Below are 17,756 nucleotides of genomic sequence, written 5' to 3'. Positions count from 1 at the left end.
TTTAGAAGGTTTGGATAATCAAATAGACATGGGAGACGAGCAAAGAAGTGTCTGTATCCAATAAAGGAATAAATGAGAGATGAAAAAGGAAGAGGTAGTTATGTACAGTTAGATTTTTAATTGGCCTGTGAATATTGAGGCAGGATAAGGAAAGCTGTATCCATTCTTTCCCACCAGCCAACCTTCCACTTTGAAGCTCACACCCAGTCTGGTGTTCAAGAACAAGCTACAAACCCAGAGATGTTTAGAACTGTTTTTTATTTTTTCCCATGAGTTCATCTTGTTAGGAAGGGGTGTGTGAATGTAGACAAAGTTTGCATACTTTTCTACATAAGGGTGACCTGGAGCACTTGTGAGCATGCCCTCATTAGCCTCTAAGATAGGTGAGAAAGCAGGTCAGCTCACTCATCTTGCATTTCCTTTGAGGAAGATAGCATTTGAGGGCCAATCCTCTAAAAGCATTTGACATGGAACTTGCTAAGTTAACAGCACAGCAAAAAGTTAATTTATTCAGAATATTTCATTTTGAGCAATTTTCATATGACACAATTACAGGTCACCACTACTCTATTGAAATACAGGCAATTAGAATATCTGAGGCTTCATCTCATATTTGATACAGCATCACAAGAAAGTCACTGGGGATGTTCCCAGGGCACTGAGTTCAACATCATCGTACCCAGCGTCCCCTTTCTTCCCCTGGAGCAGCCAGAGGCTCTCTTCTCCTTCCCCAGGATCAGCAGCCTCTCTGGAGAAGTTCAGACAAGAGCCTGAAATAGAAAAGAGAAGTTTGATTAGAACTGAGACACGAGGATGGGACAGAACCCCTGGTGGAAGGTAGTTAAGCAAATGCTTATGACAAAGCATTCTTGGGACCCAGGTGTGGGGAGGGAGGCTCAGGCTATTCCACATGAGTCCCAGTAAGGATGGATCCCAGCTGTCCTCTCAAATCAAGTTCATGTGGTCTCCTGGGCCTCAGCGCATGTGGAAATCCTGCATCACAGGAGACCTGTGCTCAGGGCTCTGGGAGACCTGCTTCCAGGCAACACAATACCAAGGAGATGCCCAGCAATGGTAAGAATCATAAAAAGGAATCTAAATTGTTCTCCTTTCACAATTGATAGATGCAAATTCACAATAAGAGGGAGATTGGAAACAGGAAATATCTGAATTCCTCACTCACAACCCAAGTCTGCTCTTAGTTGACTTGACTCCTGTTCCCAAATGTCCACAAATAGTATCACAGGTGCAACCTCAGATAGCACCTCCCCAGAAACTACACAGGCCCTCAGATGGAGAAATACTCTTTTCTAGACAATGACTGTCTTCTCGCAGCTACTGAAATGTCAGTTTATTGTGATCCACACAGTCAAAGGCGTTGGCATAGTTAATAAAGCAGAAATAGATGTTTCTCTGGAACTCTCTTGCTTTTTTGATGATCCAGCAGATATTGGCAACTTGATCTCTGGTTCCTCTGCCTTTTCTAAAGCCAGCTTGAACATCAGGTTCACGTATTGCTGAAGCCTGGCTTGGAGAATTTTGAGCATTACCTTGCTAGCTTGTGAGATGAGTGCAATTGTGTGGTAGTTTGAGCATTCTTTGGCATTGCCTTTCTTTGGGACTGGAATGAAAACTGACCTTTTCCAGTCCCATGTCCACTGCTAAGTTTTCCAAATTTGCTGGCATATTGAGTGCAGCATGTTCACAGCATCATCTTTTAGGATTTGAAAGAACTCAACTGGTATTCCATCACCTCCACTAACTTTATTCGTAGTGATGCTTCCTAAGGCCCACTTGACTTCACATTCCAGGATACCTGGCTCTTCGTTAGTGATCACACCTTCATGATTATCTGGGTCATGAAGATTTTTTTGTATAGTTCTTCTGTGTATTCTTGCCACCTCCTCTTAATATCTTCTGCTTCTGTTAGGTACATAATATTTCTGTCCTTTATTTTACCCATCTTTGCCTGAAATATTCCCTTGGTATCTGTAATTTTCTTTGTGAGATCTCTAGTCTTTCCCATTCCATTGTTTTCCTCTGCTTCTTTGCATTGATCAGTGAGGAAGGCTTTCTTATCTCTCCTTCCTATTCTTTGGAACTCTATATTCAAATGGATATATCTTTCCTTTTTTCCTCTGCTTTCACTTCTCCTCATTTCTCAGCTATTTGTAAGGCCTCCTCATGTCTGAGAAGGCCTCTGAGGAGGCCATTTTGCCTTTCTGCATTTCTTTTTCTTGGGGATGGTCTTGATCCCTGCCTCTTGTACAATGTCACGAATCTCCATCCATAATTCATCAGGCACTCTGCCCATCAGACCTAATGCCCTGAATCTATTTGTCACTTCTACTGCATAATCATAAGGTATATGATTTAGGTCATACCTGAATGGTCTAATGGGTTTCTCTACTTTCTTCAATTTAAGTCTGAATTTGGCAATAAGGAGTTCATGATCTGAGCCACAGTCAGCTCCCAGTCTTGTTTTTGCTGACTGTATAGAGCATCTCCATCTTTGGCTGCAAAGAATATAATCAATCTGATTTTGATACTGACCATCTGATTATGTCCACATGTAGAGTCCTCTCTTGTGTTCTTGGAAGAGGGTGTTTGTTATGACCAGTGCGTTCTCTTGGCAAAAGTCTATTAGCCTTTGCCTTGCCTCATTTTGTACTCCATGGCCAAATTTGGCTGTTACTCCAGGTATCTCTTGACTTCTTACTTTTGCATTCCAGTCCCTTATAATGAAAAGGACATCTTTTTTAGGTGATAGTTCTAAAAGGTCATGAAAGTCTTCATAGAACAGCAACTTCGGCTTCTTCAGCATTACTGATTCAGCTTAGACCTGGATTACTGTGATATTGAATGGTTTGCCTTCATGTATGCAACAGTGCAAAGATATTATTAAAATGCTTGTTCCACCTTTGAATTTGGTTCAGTTCAGTTCAGTCACTCAGTCATGCCTGACTCTCTGTGACCCCATGGGCTGTAGCACACCAGGCTTCCCTGTCTATCACCAACTCCCAGAGCTTGCTCAAACTCATATCCATCGAGTGGGTGATGCCATCCAACCATCTCATCCTCTGTCATGTCCTTCTCGTCCTGCCTTCAATCTTCCCAGCATCAGGGTCTTTTCTAAGGAGTCAGTTCTTCACATCAGTTGGCCAAGGTATTGGAACTTCTATTTCAGCTCAGTCCTACCAATGACTATTCAAGATTGATTTCCTTGCCATCCAAGGGTCTTTGAAGAGCCTTCTCCAACACTACAGTTCAAAAGCATCAATTCTTCAGCACTTAGCTTTCTTTTAAATATGCTCATTTAATCGATAAGTTTCTCTTTTGGCCATGACACAATGCTTGCGGGATCTTAGTTCCTTGACCAGGGTTGAACCTAGGCCCTAGCAGTGAAAGTGCAGGTTCCTAACCTCTGGACCACCAGGAAATTCCCTAATCTATAAATCTTCATGCAAGTATATCACATATAAAGTGATAAGTTTTTGTCACATTATGGAGACATAAATGCCAAAAGCAGAGTGATTCCTCACTCCTTGCAAGGAGTCTGACAGCATTATATGGCATATGGTAAAGATGATGCTACCAAATGTAGAGATTACCTATATTTTGGATCTCTAGGGAGGCTGGGCGTTGAGGACCACAAATCCATTCTTTCCAGACAGAAAGATTGCAGGAGATCAACTGACCCCACTCACCGGTCTGAGAGGACCTCACCCCATCCTCCTTCTCTGGGGGCACTTCCTCCTCACTCCCCTGAGAGGCAGGAGGAGTTCCAGGCACTGGCACTTCCTTCAGCATCATCATAATTTTCAGCAGGGACATCAGTCCGATCTGGAGGTTCCAAGAGCAGACAAGGGAGTGTATGAAACCGCAGTAAGTGGGTTGTTCTGGGGAATACCTAAGATACCTTCTGACCCAGGTTTCTGAGTTTCTGAATAAAGACACCAGTCACTCTTGGTTTCAAAAGACTTTTTTCTCTAAGACCATGTTTCATTTTGATGTGTCCATAAGCCAAAACATGATTTTACATATCTGAATATTTTCTGATGGAAACTACGTATCTCAAAGCAACTCTTCCACCCTTGAGCACTGCTAAAGGATTTTGACAAATTCTGCTTTACGGATGTTATTTTTTAAAAAACATTTTGTGCCTGTGGTGATTCTGGACACAGAGAGACCAGCCCCGACGTGAGACATCACAGAACAGCCAGAGAAAGAGAAGGACGAACCCCATCTGGACACAGGGGATGCCTCTGGTCCCTCAAAGGAAAACCATTCCCCTTAAACCTCCTCTGAGGGAAACTCTCCTCCCCAAAGCCCAGCTGAGGCAGGTTCACCTCTATTTCCTGGAGCGGATCTGGAGTCACTGTTGTCCTCACCATCTCTGGTGTAATACGGCAATTTAGTCAGTAAGAAATCTGACGGGAAGCCTCATGTGGAGACAAACGTCACACAACACACAGAATGCCCCTCCCCACACCCACGGGAACTGTGTTAAGGCTGAGACGGGACAGGCCAGGCTCCTGCAGTGTAGACAGAGGCTGGGAGATCACGGAGCTCTGAGAGTCCATCCTGCCTCTCTGGAGGATCTGTCTCTGTGAGCCTGGGGCACACATGGGGTCTGCAGATGCTGAGAAGATGTGCACAGCCAGTGGGTGGTGACAACCAGAGATCCCAGGAGGGCAGATGAGACACTCACCTGGGCTGCCCAGACCTTCCTTCTGTGTCAGAACATAATCGAGCTCCTCATACACAGCTTCAGCAAGAGCATCTTCATAGCTAGATAAGGCTGAGAGATCACCCAGCAGGTCAGAGAAGCTTCCAAGATACTCCAATCCAGCCAGCCCACTGTCATCTCCCTGGTGCTCACATGGGGGCTGCCAGGACCTACCCCATGCACCGTATCAGTACATTCTCCCCTCGTCTGACCCTGATTACAGCTCAGCGCCAACTCTGTCTGGTCTCACAGGAGAGGCCATGACTCATGAGAGTTCACGCCCCAGTCCTAAGAACCTCTGTTTACTCAGCCCTTAGAGCTGAGCACGGAGCACATGGAGTCTGCAGACTCAGAACAGTACCTGGCCCAGGTTCCCCTCCTCACACCTGCCCCATCTCCTGCCTGCACACACTCTCCCTGGTCCCCAGTTCCCCCTGCAGCCCACCTCTGCGCTCTGCTCTCCATCTGAGCAGCTGAGTCACCAGGATGATGAGGACCAGGAAGAGAAGGGCTCCCAGGATGAGGCAGAGGACCCCAGGCAGGGAGAAGATGCCACGGAGAGAATTTGAGGTTGTTCTGGTCCCTAGGAGAAAAGGAAAGAGGGCCGGAGATAGTCTTGGGCACAGAGAAATCTCCTGTGTCAGCATTTTCAGGAGCTCCGGACAATGGCGTCTCAGCCTCAGACAGTGTCAGGGCTCCCCCAGGTCTCGTCCTGAGACAAGTCAACCCCACTCTGGCCTGTGTGGCCCCGAGTTAGAGCTGGGGATTGTCAGGGAGCTGCCCTGCCGAGACAGCCTCTGAGGACCCAGCTCATCCCCTCTCCTTGGGCTTCAGGAGACAGAGCATCAAATATCCAGAGACCTGCACCTCACTGATGATGATCAACACACAGGGGCAGGTGGGAGTTCCTTAGATTCTACAACATGGGAACCAGACTTCCTTGGACCCCAGGCAGGAGAATATTTGACCCTGGACATCAAGGCAGGGGATTGCCCCAGTGTAATGCCCTGGCTGCTCCCCAGCAGCCATGGCTCCTCAGACTCTTTCCTCTTCTGAGTTGTCAGAGAGCCCACAGAACAGGTCCCCAGTATTTGAGCATTCTCCCCTGCCTGTGGATGGATCACAGTACCTGCTGTAGTCATGGGCAGTGTTGTCATTACACCTAAAGAGAAAAACAGTAGTGTGGGGAGGAAGAATTGGGCAGAACGCAGGGCAAACCTTTTCCCTCCTGAGCCTGAAATCACCCCTCAGTCTCCACAACATCAGTGTCCAGTCCTCCCAGCTCCCCTGTCCTAGATCAGAGCCCCAGCACCCATGATGTCTGAATAAAATTCCCCCTGACGCCTGGCCCAGCCCATTGCCCCCCATGCTGCCCCAGCTCACCCAGGGTGGACCCCGATCCCCTCACTCACCAGAGCACCTCACACCAGCATCCTCCTCGTGCTTGCAGTCGCTCTGCCCCCAGGGCTCCGCAGCACAGTCCCACAGGGAGGATTCCCGGCCCCCGCACCGCACCTCATCCAGCCAGATGCTCCCATTTCCAGGGCCGAATGTCGCGGCCCGCACGGCTTCCAGGGCCTGGCCACAGCCCAGCTGCTGACACACCACCTCGGCCTCTGCCAGGCTCCAGGAGTCATCGCACACGGTGCCCCAGGAGCCGCTGTGCCAGACCTCCACCCGCCCTGAGCACTCGCTGTCTCCTCCCCTGAGCCGGAGCTTCTCTCTGTCTGAAAAGGCAGCAGCCCCTCCTGTGACTGCCCTGGTGGGAGGAAGGAGCCCCTGGGAGCCACAGGGGAGGTGGCAGGCTGATATACCTGTGCAGGGGGTAGCAGCTGGACAGCTCTTGGGTCTTCTTCCTGCAAACAACAGGGAAACAGTGGATCAGAAACAGCTGAGGGTGTTCCTGTCCCCACATAAGATTATCTAAGGTCTGACTCAGTGCAAATGACATATGAAAACACAGGCTCATTATCTCCTGGGCTGAAACATTCACTGCATCTGATCACCAGCTGAAATTACTTTAAATATTTACTTGTTTATCAGTCTTCACACCCCACAGCAAATATAAACACAGACATCTACAAATGTACACACACTCCTCTGAATTAAAGTTCCATTACAAGGACATTGTATATCTTATATGTGCCATGTTTCTGCTATTAGGACAGTGCCTGCACATTGTATGCACTCATTCAACAATATCTATGGAAAACCATTTATAAATACCTAGATAGAGGCTTGATAAATATTTTTTAAATGAATGAACAGACAAATAAAATTCAGTGAAATAAAATTTCTTTTTTAAAATTCATACTAATCAGTGAAATAGTAATCCAAATATAAATTAATGGTAAGTCTATAATAATAGTTCACATTAAAATTAATCAGGCCAGAAGCACAGAGTCAATTTATATTCAAAATACCATGTACATATTTTAATGGAAAATTATTAGATAGATTATAAACTACTCTTACCTATTATTCAGTGTGACAAGTGGGCATGTGAAGACTACTGTTGTAAAAGGAAACCCTCTTTTCTGAATTTATTTTTAATTGGGAGATAATTGCTCTGCAATGTAGTGTTGGTTATGTGTGTGTGTGTGTGTGTGTGTGTGTGTGTGTGTTAGTCGCTCAGTCATATCCAACTCTTTGTGACCCTATGGACTGCAGCCCACCAGGCTCCTCTGTCCATAGGATTTTCCAGACAAACACACTGGAGTGGATTGCTATTCACTTCTCCACTGGATCTTCCCTACCCAGGGATCAAACCCAGGTCTCCTGCACTGCAGGCAGTTTCTTTGCTGTCTGAGCCACCAGAAAAGCCCATAGTGTTGGTTCAGAATCTCTTAAAAAGGAAATATACAGGAAACACTTACAAGATTTCTGAGAAGATATATGGACACATATGTGTACACACTGAGTAAGCCAGAATTTTTGCAATAGTGAAAAAAAGCCTAGTGAGAAAAATTTGTATTGAGAAGATGCAGAAATAATAAGCAAAAGACTGAAAATATATATAAAATAATTGAAGCTGACAGAAATAAATATAAATTTAAAAAAACAGAAGGGTAAATAGTACCTGTCATGAAGTATCAATATTTCTATATTCTTTCCAGATCATCATATCAAATCTTCTACCCACTGTATGCATAGAACCTCTGAGAAAATGATGGCAGGACCTCTGTGAGCAGGTTGCTCATTTTCATGGTCAAAGACTTTAGCACCTCTCAATTCACAGGGTTTAATTGTAGGAAAAACATCATCAATAAAAGGTCTCATACTTTAATGCCTCTTTGGACTTCAAATGCAAAAGACAAAGCGATGAGCAAAGAGAGGCAAGGAAGGGAGTGAGCCTCTGCTTTTGAAGTATCTGATCCCACATTCTCTTAGCTGTGGGTTTCAGGCAACATCCATCATACCATTCAAGGTGTACCTGAATGGGGTGTGTATGTGTGTATGTGGAGGGGGAGGGAAGGAGAAAGACAAATAGAGAGAGAAATGTTGAAGGAATAAGGTGCTATGGTTTGACTATTTGTCACCCTCACCAACATTTATTTATATCATTCAAAATTTATTGCTGAAATCTCAATTCCCAATCTAACAATATTTAATGGGGGAGCCTTCTCAGATTCTTCCAAAAACAGAAGAAAAGAACACTTCCAAATTCATTTTCTGAAGCCAACATTAGTCTGATACCAAAGCCAGATAAGGACACCATGAGAAAAGAAAATTACGGGCTAATACTCTGATAAATACAGGTGCAAAAATCATCAACAAAACATTAGAAAACTGAATTTGACAATACACTAAAAGAATCATACATGATGATCAAGCGATATTTGTTCTAAGGATACAAGGATAGTTCAACATTCACAAAGTAATCAATGTTATACACCAAATAAATACAATGAAGGTAAAAATCATATCCTCAAAGGATGCAGAAAAAGTGTTTGACAAATTCAACATCCACTTACAGTAAAAATTCTTTTACAAAGTAGGTATAGAAGGATTGCATCTCAACATAATTAAGGCCATATGAAAAGTACACAGCTAACATCATACTTGACTGTAAAAAACCAAAAGCTTTTCCTCAGAAATCAGACACAAGACAAAAACATCTATTCTCACCACTTCTATTCAACTTAGTTTCGGTAGTCCTGTCCAGATCCATCAGACAATAAAAAGAAAATCAAGATATCCAAATCTGAAAGGAAGAGGCAAAATTGACACTATCTACAGGTTGAAAAGTGAAAGTGTTAGTCACTCAGTTGTGTCTGACTCTTTACGACCACAAGGACTGCAGCCTGCCAGGCTCCTCTGTCCACTGGGATTCTCCAGGCAAGAATACTGGAGTGGGTTGCCATTCCTTCCTCCAGGGAATCATCCTGACCCAGGGACTGAACCCAGGTCTCTTGCATTGCAGACAGATTCTCTACCATCAGAGCCATGAGGAAAGAAACCCCCTTACATGATATTATATGTAGAAAACACTAAAGACTTCAGCAAAAATATGAGAACCAATACACTCAGTAAAGTTGTAGAATGAAAGTTCTGTATACAAAAATCATATGCATTTCTTTACACTAACAACAAACTGCTATAAGAGAAACTGAGAAAACAATTCTATTTACATTTGCATGAAAATGAATAAAATATCTAGGAATAAATTTAACCAGGAAGGTGAAAGATCTGTACACTGAAAACTAAAAACACATTGATGAAAGATACTGAAGATGACTCAAATAAATAGAAAGATATTCTGTGCTCATGGATTGGGAGATCTAATATTATTAACATGCCCATACTACCCAAAGCAATCTACAGATTCACTGCAATCCTTACCAAAATTCCAATAGAAATTTTCACAGATACAGAAGAAACAATCCTAAAATTTGCATGGAATCACAAAAGACGCTCAATACCAAAGCAATTTTGAGAATGAATAATAAAGTTAGAGGTGTCATGCTTTCTGATTTCAAACTATGTTACAGAGCTATATTAATCAAAACAGTATGTCATTGGTATAAAAATGAACACAGAGATAAATGGAACAGAATAGAGAGTCCATAAATAAACCCACCATTTCTATGGTCAATTAATTTATGACAAAGAGACAAAGAATATACAGTGGGAAAAGGACAGATTTTTCAGTAAATGGCATTGGGAAAACTGGACAGCCACATGCAAAAAATGAAACTGGACCACTATCTTACACCATTCACAAAAATTAACTCAAAATAGATTAAAGACTTGATCACAAGTCCTGAAGCCATAAAATTTCTACAGGAAAAAAACAGAAAATAAAATCCTTGACACCAGTCTTTGTGATGGTTTTTTGGATTTGACAAAAAGGCAAAGGGAACAAAAATAAAAACAAGTAGTTGTGATGACATAAAACTAAAAAGCTTCTGCCCAATTAAGGAAACCATCAACAAAGTGAAAAAGCAACCTATGGAATTGGAGAAAATATTTGCATATTATATTCCTGGTAAGGATTATTGTCCAAAATACACAAGGAACTCATACAACTCAGTAGCAAAACACAATCCGATTTTTTTTAAATGGGAAGAGAACCTGAACAGACATTTTTTTTTTAAAGAATACATACAACTTGCCAATAGGTACAGGAAAACGTGCTCAACACTATTAATCATCAGAAAATACAAATCAAAACCACAGTGAGATATCACCTCATATCCTCTAGAAAGGCTTTTATCAAAAAGAAGAAATAACAGGAGTTGAGAATGTGAAGAGACAGGAAAGCTTTTGCACAGTTAGATGGAATGTAAGTTGATACAGCCCCTATGGAAACAATATTGAGGTGCATCAAAAATTAAAAATAGAACTGCCATATGATTTAGGAATTTCACTTTGGAGTATTTATCTGAAGGAAACAAAAACACTACTTTGAAAACCCAATGTTCACTGCAGCAACATATGTTCAGTTGCTAGGTTATGTCTGACTTTTGCAACCCCATGGACTGCAGCATGCCAGGCTCCTCTGTCCTTCACTACCTCCCAAAGTTTGCTCAAATTCATGTCCACTGAACTAGTGATACTATCTATCTCATCCTCTGTGGCCCCCTTCTTCTTTTGCCTTCAATATTTCCCAGCATCAGGGTCTTTTCCAATCAGTCAGCTCTTCTCAGCAGGTGGCCAAAGTATTGGAGCTTCAGCTTCAGCATCAGTCCTTCCAATGAATATTCAGGGTTGATTTCCTTTAGGATTTATTGCTTTGATCTCCTTGCTGCCCAAAGGACTCTCAATGCAACAGTGGCATCCAAGCACCACAATTCAAAAGAATCAACTCTTTTTAGCTTCTTCTATAATCTGGCTCTCACGTCTAGAGATGACTACTGGAAAAAATATAGCTTTGACCATATGGACCTTTGTCAGCAAAGTGATGTCTCTTTTTAATACCTTGTCTAGGTTTGTCACAGAGGAGCAAGTCTCTTTTAATCTCATGGCTGCAGTCACCGTCAGCAGTGATTTGGGAGTCCAAGAAAAGAAAATCTGTCACTGTTTCCACTTTCTCCCCTTTTACTTGCCACGAAGTGCTGATGATCTTAGTTTTTAGAAAGTTGACTGTTGAGCTGTAAGCCAGCTTTTTCACTCTCCTCTTTCACCCTCAATGAGAGGCTCTGTAGTTCCTCTTTGCTTTCTGCCATTAGAGTGGTAGCATCTGTGTATCTGAAGTTGTTGATATTTCTCACAGTAATCTTGATTCCAGTTTGTGATTCATCCAGCCTGGCATTTCCTATGATGTTCTCTGCATATAAGTTAAATAAACAGGGTGACAATATACAGCCTTGATGAACTCTTTTCCCAATATAGAACCAGTTGGTTGTTTCATGTCCAGTTCCAACTGCTGCTTTTTGATCTGCATACAGGTTTCTCAGGAGGCAGGTAAGGTGCTCTGGTATTCTCATCTCTTCAAGAATTTTTCACAGTTCATTGTGATCCACATGGTCAAAGGCTTTATGTAGTCAATGAAGCAGATGTTTTTCTAGAATTCTCTGGCTTGCTCTATGATCCAACAAGCGTTGGCAATTTGATCTCTGGTTTCTCTGCCTTTTCTAAACCCAGCTTGTACATCTCAGAAGTTCTCAGTTCACTTACTGCTGAAGCCTAACTTGAAAGACTTTGAGCATAACCTTGCTAGCATGTGAAATGAGCACAATTGTGAGGTAGTTTGACCATCCATTGGCATTGCCCTTCTTTGAGAGTGAAATGAAAACTGACCTTCTCCAGTCCTGTGGCCACTGATGAATCTTCCAAATGTGCTGACGTATTGACTGCAGCATTTTAACAGTATTACATTTTAGTATTTTTTAGCAATATATATGAATCAAACAATGTAAGTCTTCACTGATGAATGGATAAAGAAAATGTAATATAGACTTATATCCACCCATAAAAAAGCAGAAAATCTTGCCAGTTTCAACAACATGGATGGACCTTGAGGGCATTAAGTTAAGTGAAACAAATCAGACAGAGAAAGAAAAATACCATGTAATCTCATTTATATGTGTAATATTAAAACAAAAAGCAAGTTCAGAGATGCTGAGTAGTTGGTGGCTGCCAGAGGTGGCGGATTTGGTGCAGGCAAAGGTAATCAAAAGGTATAAATTTGAACTATAAAATTAATAGATGAAGAGATACAACATACAGCATGGTGACTTTAGTGAATACTGTATTGTCTATTTGAAAGATGGCAAGAAAATACGTCTTAAACATTCTCATCATGTAAGAAAAATATTTAACTATATATATGGATCTGTATATATGGATCTATATATATATGGATCCATATATAGAGACATAACTAACTTCTTGTATTGATCATTTATCAATACACACAAACATATAAGCATTATGTTGTACACAGCAAAAAATATAATGTATTAATTATATCAATTAAAATTTTAAGAAAGCACGTTTGGAACATGTAGACTAAATTAGCTCCATCCAAACTTCATTTTATGAACTCAACTTAAACCCATCACTTAGATTTTAAAATATCAAATCTCACTAATAACTTCCTACAGAGTTGGGAAAGACAGAAACAGACATAAGTCACCTGCACATGAGATGTAGGCTTCCTCCTTTGGAGAGCATGAATTGTATTTCCACGGGCCAGAAGGACACTGCCAGAGGGAGGTATCAGTTTTCCGACACTGAATTAAATCTACCCACTGGGGTCTAGAACCTTCCCTGAGACCAACAGAGGTGTTGAGGGTTCCACTGTCCCCACAGCCAAGCTGACTGCAGATGATGGACACGGTGACATCATCCATGGGGCTGTGGCAGACACTCCCCCAGGTCCCGTTGTAGAAAACCTCCAGCCACCCAGCACACTGCTGGTCCTCGCTGACCATCCTGAGGCCCAGGAACTCTGAGATCGAAAATGAGGAGACAGGACACAATGAGCACCCCACTCAGTACTCTGGGTCTTCCTCTCTCCCCAAAATTGTGAACATTCATCTATGACCCAGCTGAGGAAGCAAATCCATTAGATGACCAGAGTGAAACTTGTCTCCTCTTCACCTGACTTTGTCCATGTGTGTCTGTCTTTCTAAATATTTCTACCACCATGACGCAGTGGATATGAACTGAGAGGAAGACCAACCTGGACACCTGCAGGGAGAGGGAGCTGACTCCTGCTTCCTGACAAAACATCTAAGAGAGTGTATGAAAGGGATGTGATGTGGACAGTGTGGAGGCAGATAGAATAATGGACCCACAGGTGTCTACATGGAAGCTGTGTCTGTGTTTCCTTATCTGGCAAAAGGGACTTTACATATGTGATTAAGGTATGATCCTTGGGATGGTAAGAGTAATCTGAAATGTGGGTGGATTAACCACCTGAGCACAGTCTAATCACATTCTTAGACTCACTATCCTTTAAAGTGGAATCCTTTTCCTTATTCTCGTTAGAGGGAGATCTGAATATGGATAATGGTCAGAGAGGTGGAGCGTTGCTGGTCTGATGATGAACAGAAGGGGGTTATGAGTGAAGGAAGGCAGGCGGCTTCTAGAAGCTTGAAAAGACAGGAAACAGATTCTTTCCCAGAGGCTCAGAAGTGACGTGGCCCTGCTAAAACTTATATCACAGTCCAGTGAGATCCCTGCTGGACATCTAAGCTAGAGAAGTGTAGGGAAATAAATATGTTGTTTTAAACCACTAACAATGCAGCAATTTGTTATAGAACAAACAAAAACTAGCACAGTGGCTTTAAGACTTCTCTACTCTATGTACCAGAAGGGTGAGCCCTGATTTCAAGAAAAACTGTGAGAAAAGGCTCTGCCAGGAAACACTACTGAGAAGAAAGCACCAGAATCTCAGCTGCTGCGGGAGGCAGTGAAAGCACCTTGCCTTCACGTCTACTGGAAAGACAGGCTCCATGGGAGGAAGCCTCCTTCTCTGGTCCTTTCAGCATCTCTCCCTCAGGGCTCAGACCCCCGTCCTCCAGGGCCCCACCCCTCCTCCAGCCTGTGGACAGTGTGGAGTGCTGACCTGAGCAGATGACCCCCGCGTCCTGCTTGTGTCTGCAGTCGTGCCGCCCCCAGCCCCGGGAAGGGCACGTCCACACTTGGGGCTCATTTCCAGCGCAGTTCAGGTCGTCCAGCCAGATGGGTCCTGATCCTGCCCCAAAGTGAGCAGACCCCATGGCATGGAGGGCTTCTCCACAGCCCAGCTGCCTGCACACCACGCGGGCATCGTCCAGGTCCCAGCCGTCATCACAGATCGTGCCCCAGGAGCCCTGGTCAAGGATCTCCACTCTCCCGGCGCAGGGACCGCCCCCGTCCACCAGGCGGAGCTGCCTGCTGTCTGAGGAGAGAGAAATGGGACAATGGGGCGATGACCTGGGGAATGAGAAGGGTCTTCTGTCCCGCGGGACCCTCACCTGAGCAGTAGGGGGCGCTCTCCTCTGAGGCCGCAGAGCCTGCTGGTTCAGACACAAAGTGGTCGCACTGGGGCAGCACCTGGGTCTGGTTTCCTGAAGAAACAGTGATGATTAGAGGGTTGGGAGGGTTAAAGGACAGGAAAGTCAGTTAAATTAAATAACTTTCAGGAGGGGAGGGAAGTTTGGGGGGAAATGGATTCATGTATATGTATGGCCGAGTCCCGGGCTGTTCACCTGAAAGTATAACAACATTGTTAATCGGCTATACCCCAATACAAAGCAGAAAGTTCAAAAGAAAAACAAATAGTGACCTAGTGATGGAGCTGAGATGAAAGCTGGAACATACTGGTAAAGTTACCATAATCTTAGTGTTCCCTTTCTCCAGGAAGAGCCCTGGTCCTGACAATGGCACGATTCCTGTTTTAAGCCAAGCTTTGCCCTAAGAATGAGTTAAACAACTTGTTCTATCCTTAATCCACCCCTAAATAGAAGAAGCAAAACAGAAGCCTTTCTGAAGGAGTTGTGCAATTATTTATCTACAATGTTTGTGGTTTTAATAATACGGATATAAAAGAGATCTTATGGAAAATCAGAGCAAAAAGAAACATTAAAAAATTTCCCAGGGTATTTGGCTCTTAAAGTTACCTGACAGAGAATTTATTTTATTCAATTGTATTAATTTTTATTTGAGTATAATTGCTTTACAATGTTATGGTAGCTTCTGCTGTACAGCAAATTTAGTAAGTTATACATGTACATATGGGCTTCCCAGGTGACTCAGTGGTAAAGAATCTGCCTGCCAAACAGGAGACTGGGGTTCCATCCCTGGGTTGGGAAGAGCCTTTGGAGAAAGAAACGGCAATCCACTGCAGTATTCTTGCCTAAGAATTCCTATGGACAAAGGAGCATGGCAGTCCATGAGGTCACAGAAGAGTCAGACATAACTCAGCGACTAAACAACAACAACTATATCTATCTATTTATATATATATATATATATATATATATATATATATGAACACAAAAACACATATCCCCTCTTTCTTGGATTTACTTCCTATTTGTGGAAAATTCTGAAAGAGATGGGAATACCAGACCACCTGACCTGCCTCTTGAGAAATCTGTATGCAGGCCAGGAAGCAACAGTTAGAACTGGACATGGAACAACAGACTGGTTCCAAATAGGAAAAGGAGTACGTCCAGGCTGTATATTGTTACCCTGTTTATTTAACTTCTATGCAGAGTCCATCATGAGAAATGCTGGACTGGAAGAAACACAAGCTGGAATCAAGACTGCCAGGAGAAATATCAATAACCTCAGATATGCAGATGACACCACTCTTATGGCAGAAAGTGAAGAGGAAGTAAAAAGCCTCTTGATGAAAGTAAAAGAAGACAGTTAAAAAGTTGGTTTAAAGCTCAACATTCGGAAAACGAAGATCATGGCATCCAGTCCCATCACTCCATGGGAAATAGATGGGGAAACAGTGGAAACAGTGTCAGACTTCATTTTTTTGGGCTCCAAAATCACTGCAGATGGTGACTGCAGCCATAAAATAAAAGACGCTTACTCCTTGGAAGAAAAGTTATTACCAACCTAGATAGTATACTCAAAAGCAGAGACATTACTTTGACAACTAAGGTCCATCTAGTCAAGGCTATGATTTTTCCTGTGGTCATGTATGGATGTGAGAGTTGGACTGTGAAGAAGGCTGAGCACTGAAGAATTGATGCTTTTGAACTGTGGTTTTGGAGAAGACTCTTGAGAGTCCCTTGGACTGAAGGAGATCTAACCAGTCTGTTCTGAAGGAGATCAGCCCTGGGATTTCTTTGGAAAGAATGATGCTAAAGCTGAAACTCCAGTACTTTGGCCACCTCATGAGAAGAGTTGACTCATTGGAAGAGACTTTGATGCTGGAAGGGATTGGGGGCAGGAGAAGAAGGGGACGACAGAAGATGAGATGGCTGGATGGCATCACTGACTTTATGGACATGAGTCTGAGTGAGCTCCGGGAGTTGTTAATGGACAGGGAGGCCTGGCGTGCTGCAATTCACGGGGTCGCAAAGAGTCGGACACAACTCAGCGACTGAACTGAACTAAACTAGGTCACCACAGAACACTGAGTAGAGTTCCCTGTGCTATAAGGAAGTTATTATTTATCTATTTCTGTGTGCATGCATGCTAAGACACTTCAGTCATGTCTGACTCTGTGACACTATGGATTGTAGCCCATCAGGCTCCATGTCTATGGGATTCTCCAAGCAATATCTATTTTATACTTAGTGTCAATAGTGTAGGGTTTCTGAGTCTGGTGGCTCAGACAGTAAAGAATCTGCCTGCAATGTGGGAGACCTGTCTTTGATCCTTGGATTGGAATGTCCCCTGGAGGATGGCATGGCAGCCCACAGTAGTTGTACCAATTTACATACTCATTTATAGGAGGATTCCCTTTTCTGGACATCCTCTCCAGCATTTATTTGTGGATTTTTTTAATGCCAGACATTCTAACTGGTGTGAAGTATTACCTGCCTGTAGTTTTGACTTGCATCTCTCTAATTATTAGTGATGTATTTGTTAGCCATCTGTATGTCTGGAAAAAAATGTCTATTTAGATCTTTTTCCCATTTCTTCATTGGATTGTTTGGTTTGTTGATTGAGTTGTTTGTGTATTTTGAAGATTAATCCCTTCTTAATTACTTCATTTGCAAATATTGTCTCCCATTCTGAGAGTTGTCTTTTTGTTCTGTTTATGGTTTCCTTTGATATGTGAAAGCTTCTAAGTTTAATTAGATCTTATTTTTTTGTTTTGTTTTTATTTTCTTTAGGAATTTATTCAAAAAAGATCTTGTTGCAACTTATGTGAAAGAATGTTCTGCCTATGTTTTCCTCTAAGAGTTTTATAGTCTGACAGGTAATTTAAATAGCCATAATTAAAGTGCACAAAGAATTGATTAACACGATGTGCATTTTGGCAGAGAAATGATAACAAAAACAAACGAAAATAGTGTTTATTATTTTTCTCTAATAATAGTGGGTTATGCATAGGATTAAATTTTGAAAAATACAGACAAACTTACAGAATAAAAGAAAACTGCCTGTAAAAGAAAAAAGAAAATTC

General features: G+C 42.7%; 1 pseudogene; it reads right to left on the bottom strand.

The window, feature by feature from the left end:
• Positions 1–624: 624 nt before the first annotated feature.
• LOC128048492 (antigen WC1.1-like) overlaps positions 625–17,756 on the bottom strand; it is a 51,001-nt pseudogene continuing 33,869 nt past the window's right edge.

This window comes from Budorcas taxicolor, chromosome 5 (genome assembly GCF_023091745.1).
Source record: "Budorcas taxicolor isolate Tak-1 chromosome 5, Takin1.1, whole genome shotgun sequence".
Classification (NCBI taxonomy): domain Eukaryota; kingdom Metazoa; phylum Chordata; class Mammalia; order Artiodactyla; family Bovidae; genus Budorcas; species Budorcas taxicolor.
The sequence above is the reverse complement of the archived record's forward strand: the minus strand, read 5'-3'. Positions and strand labels throughout refer to the sequence as shown.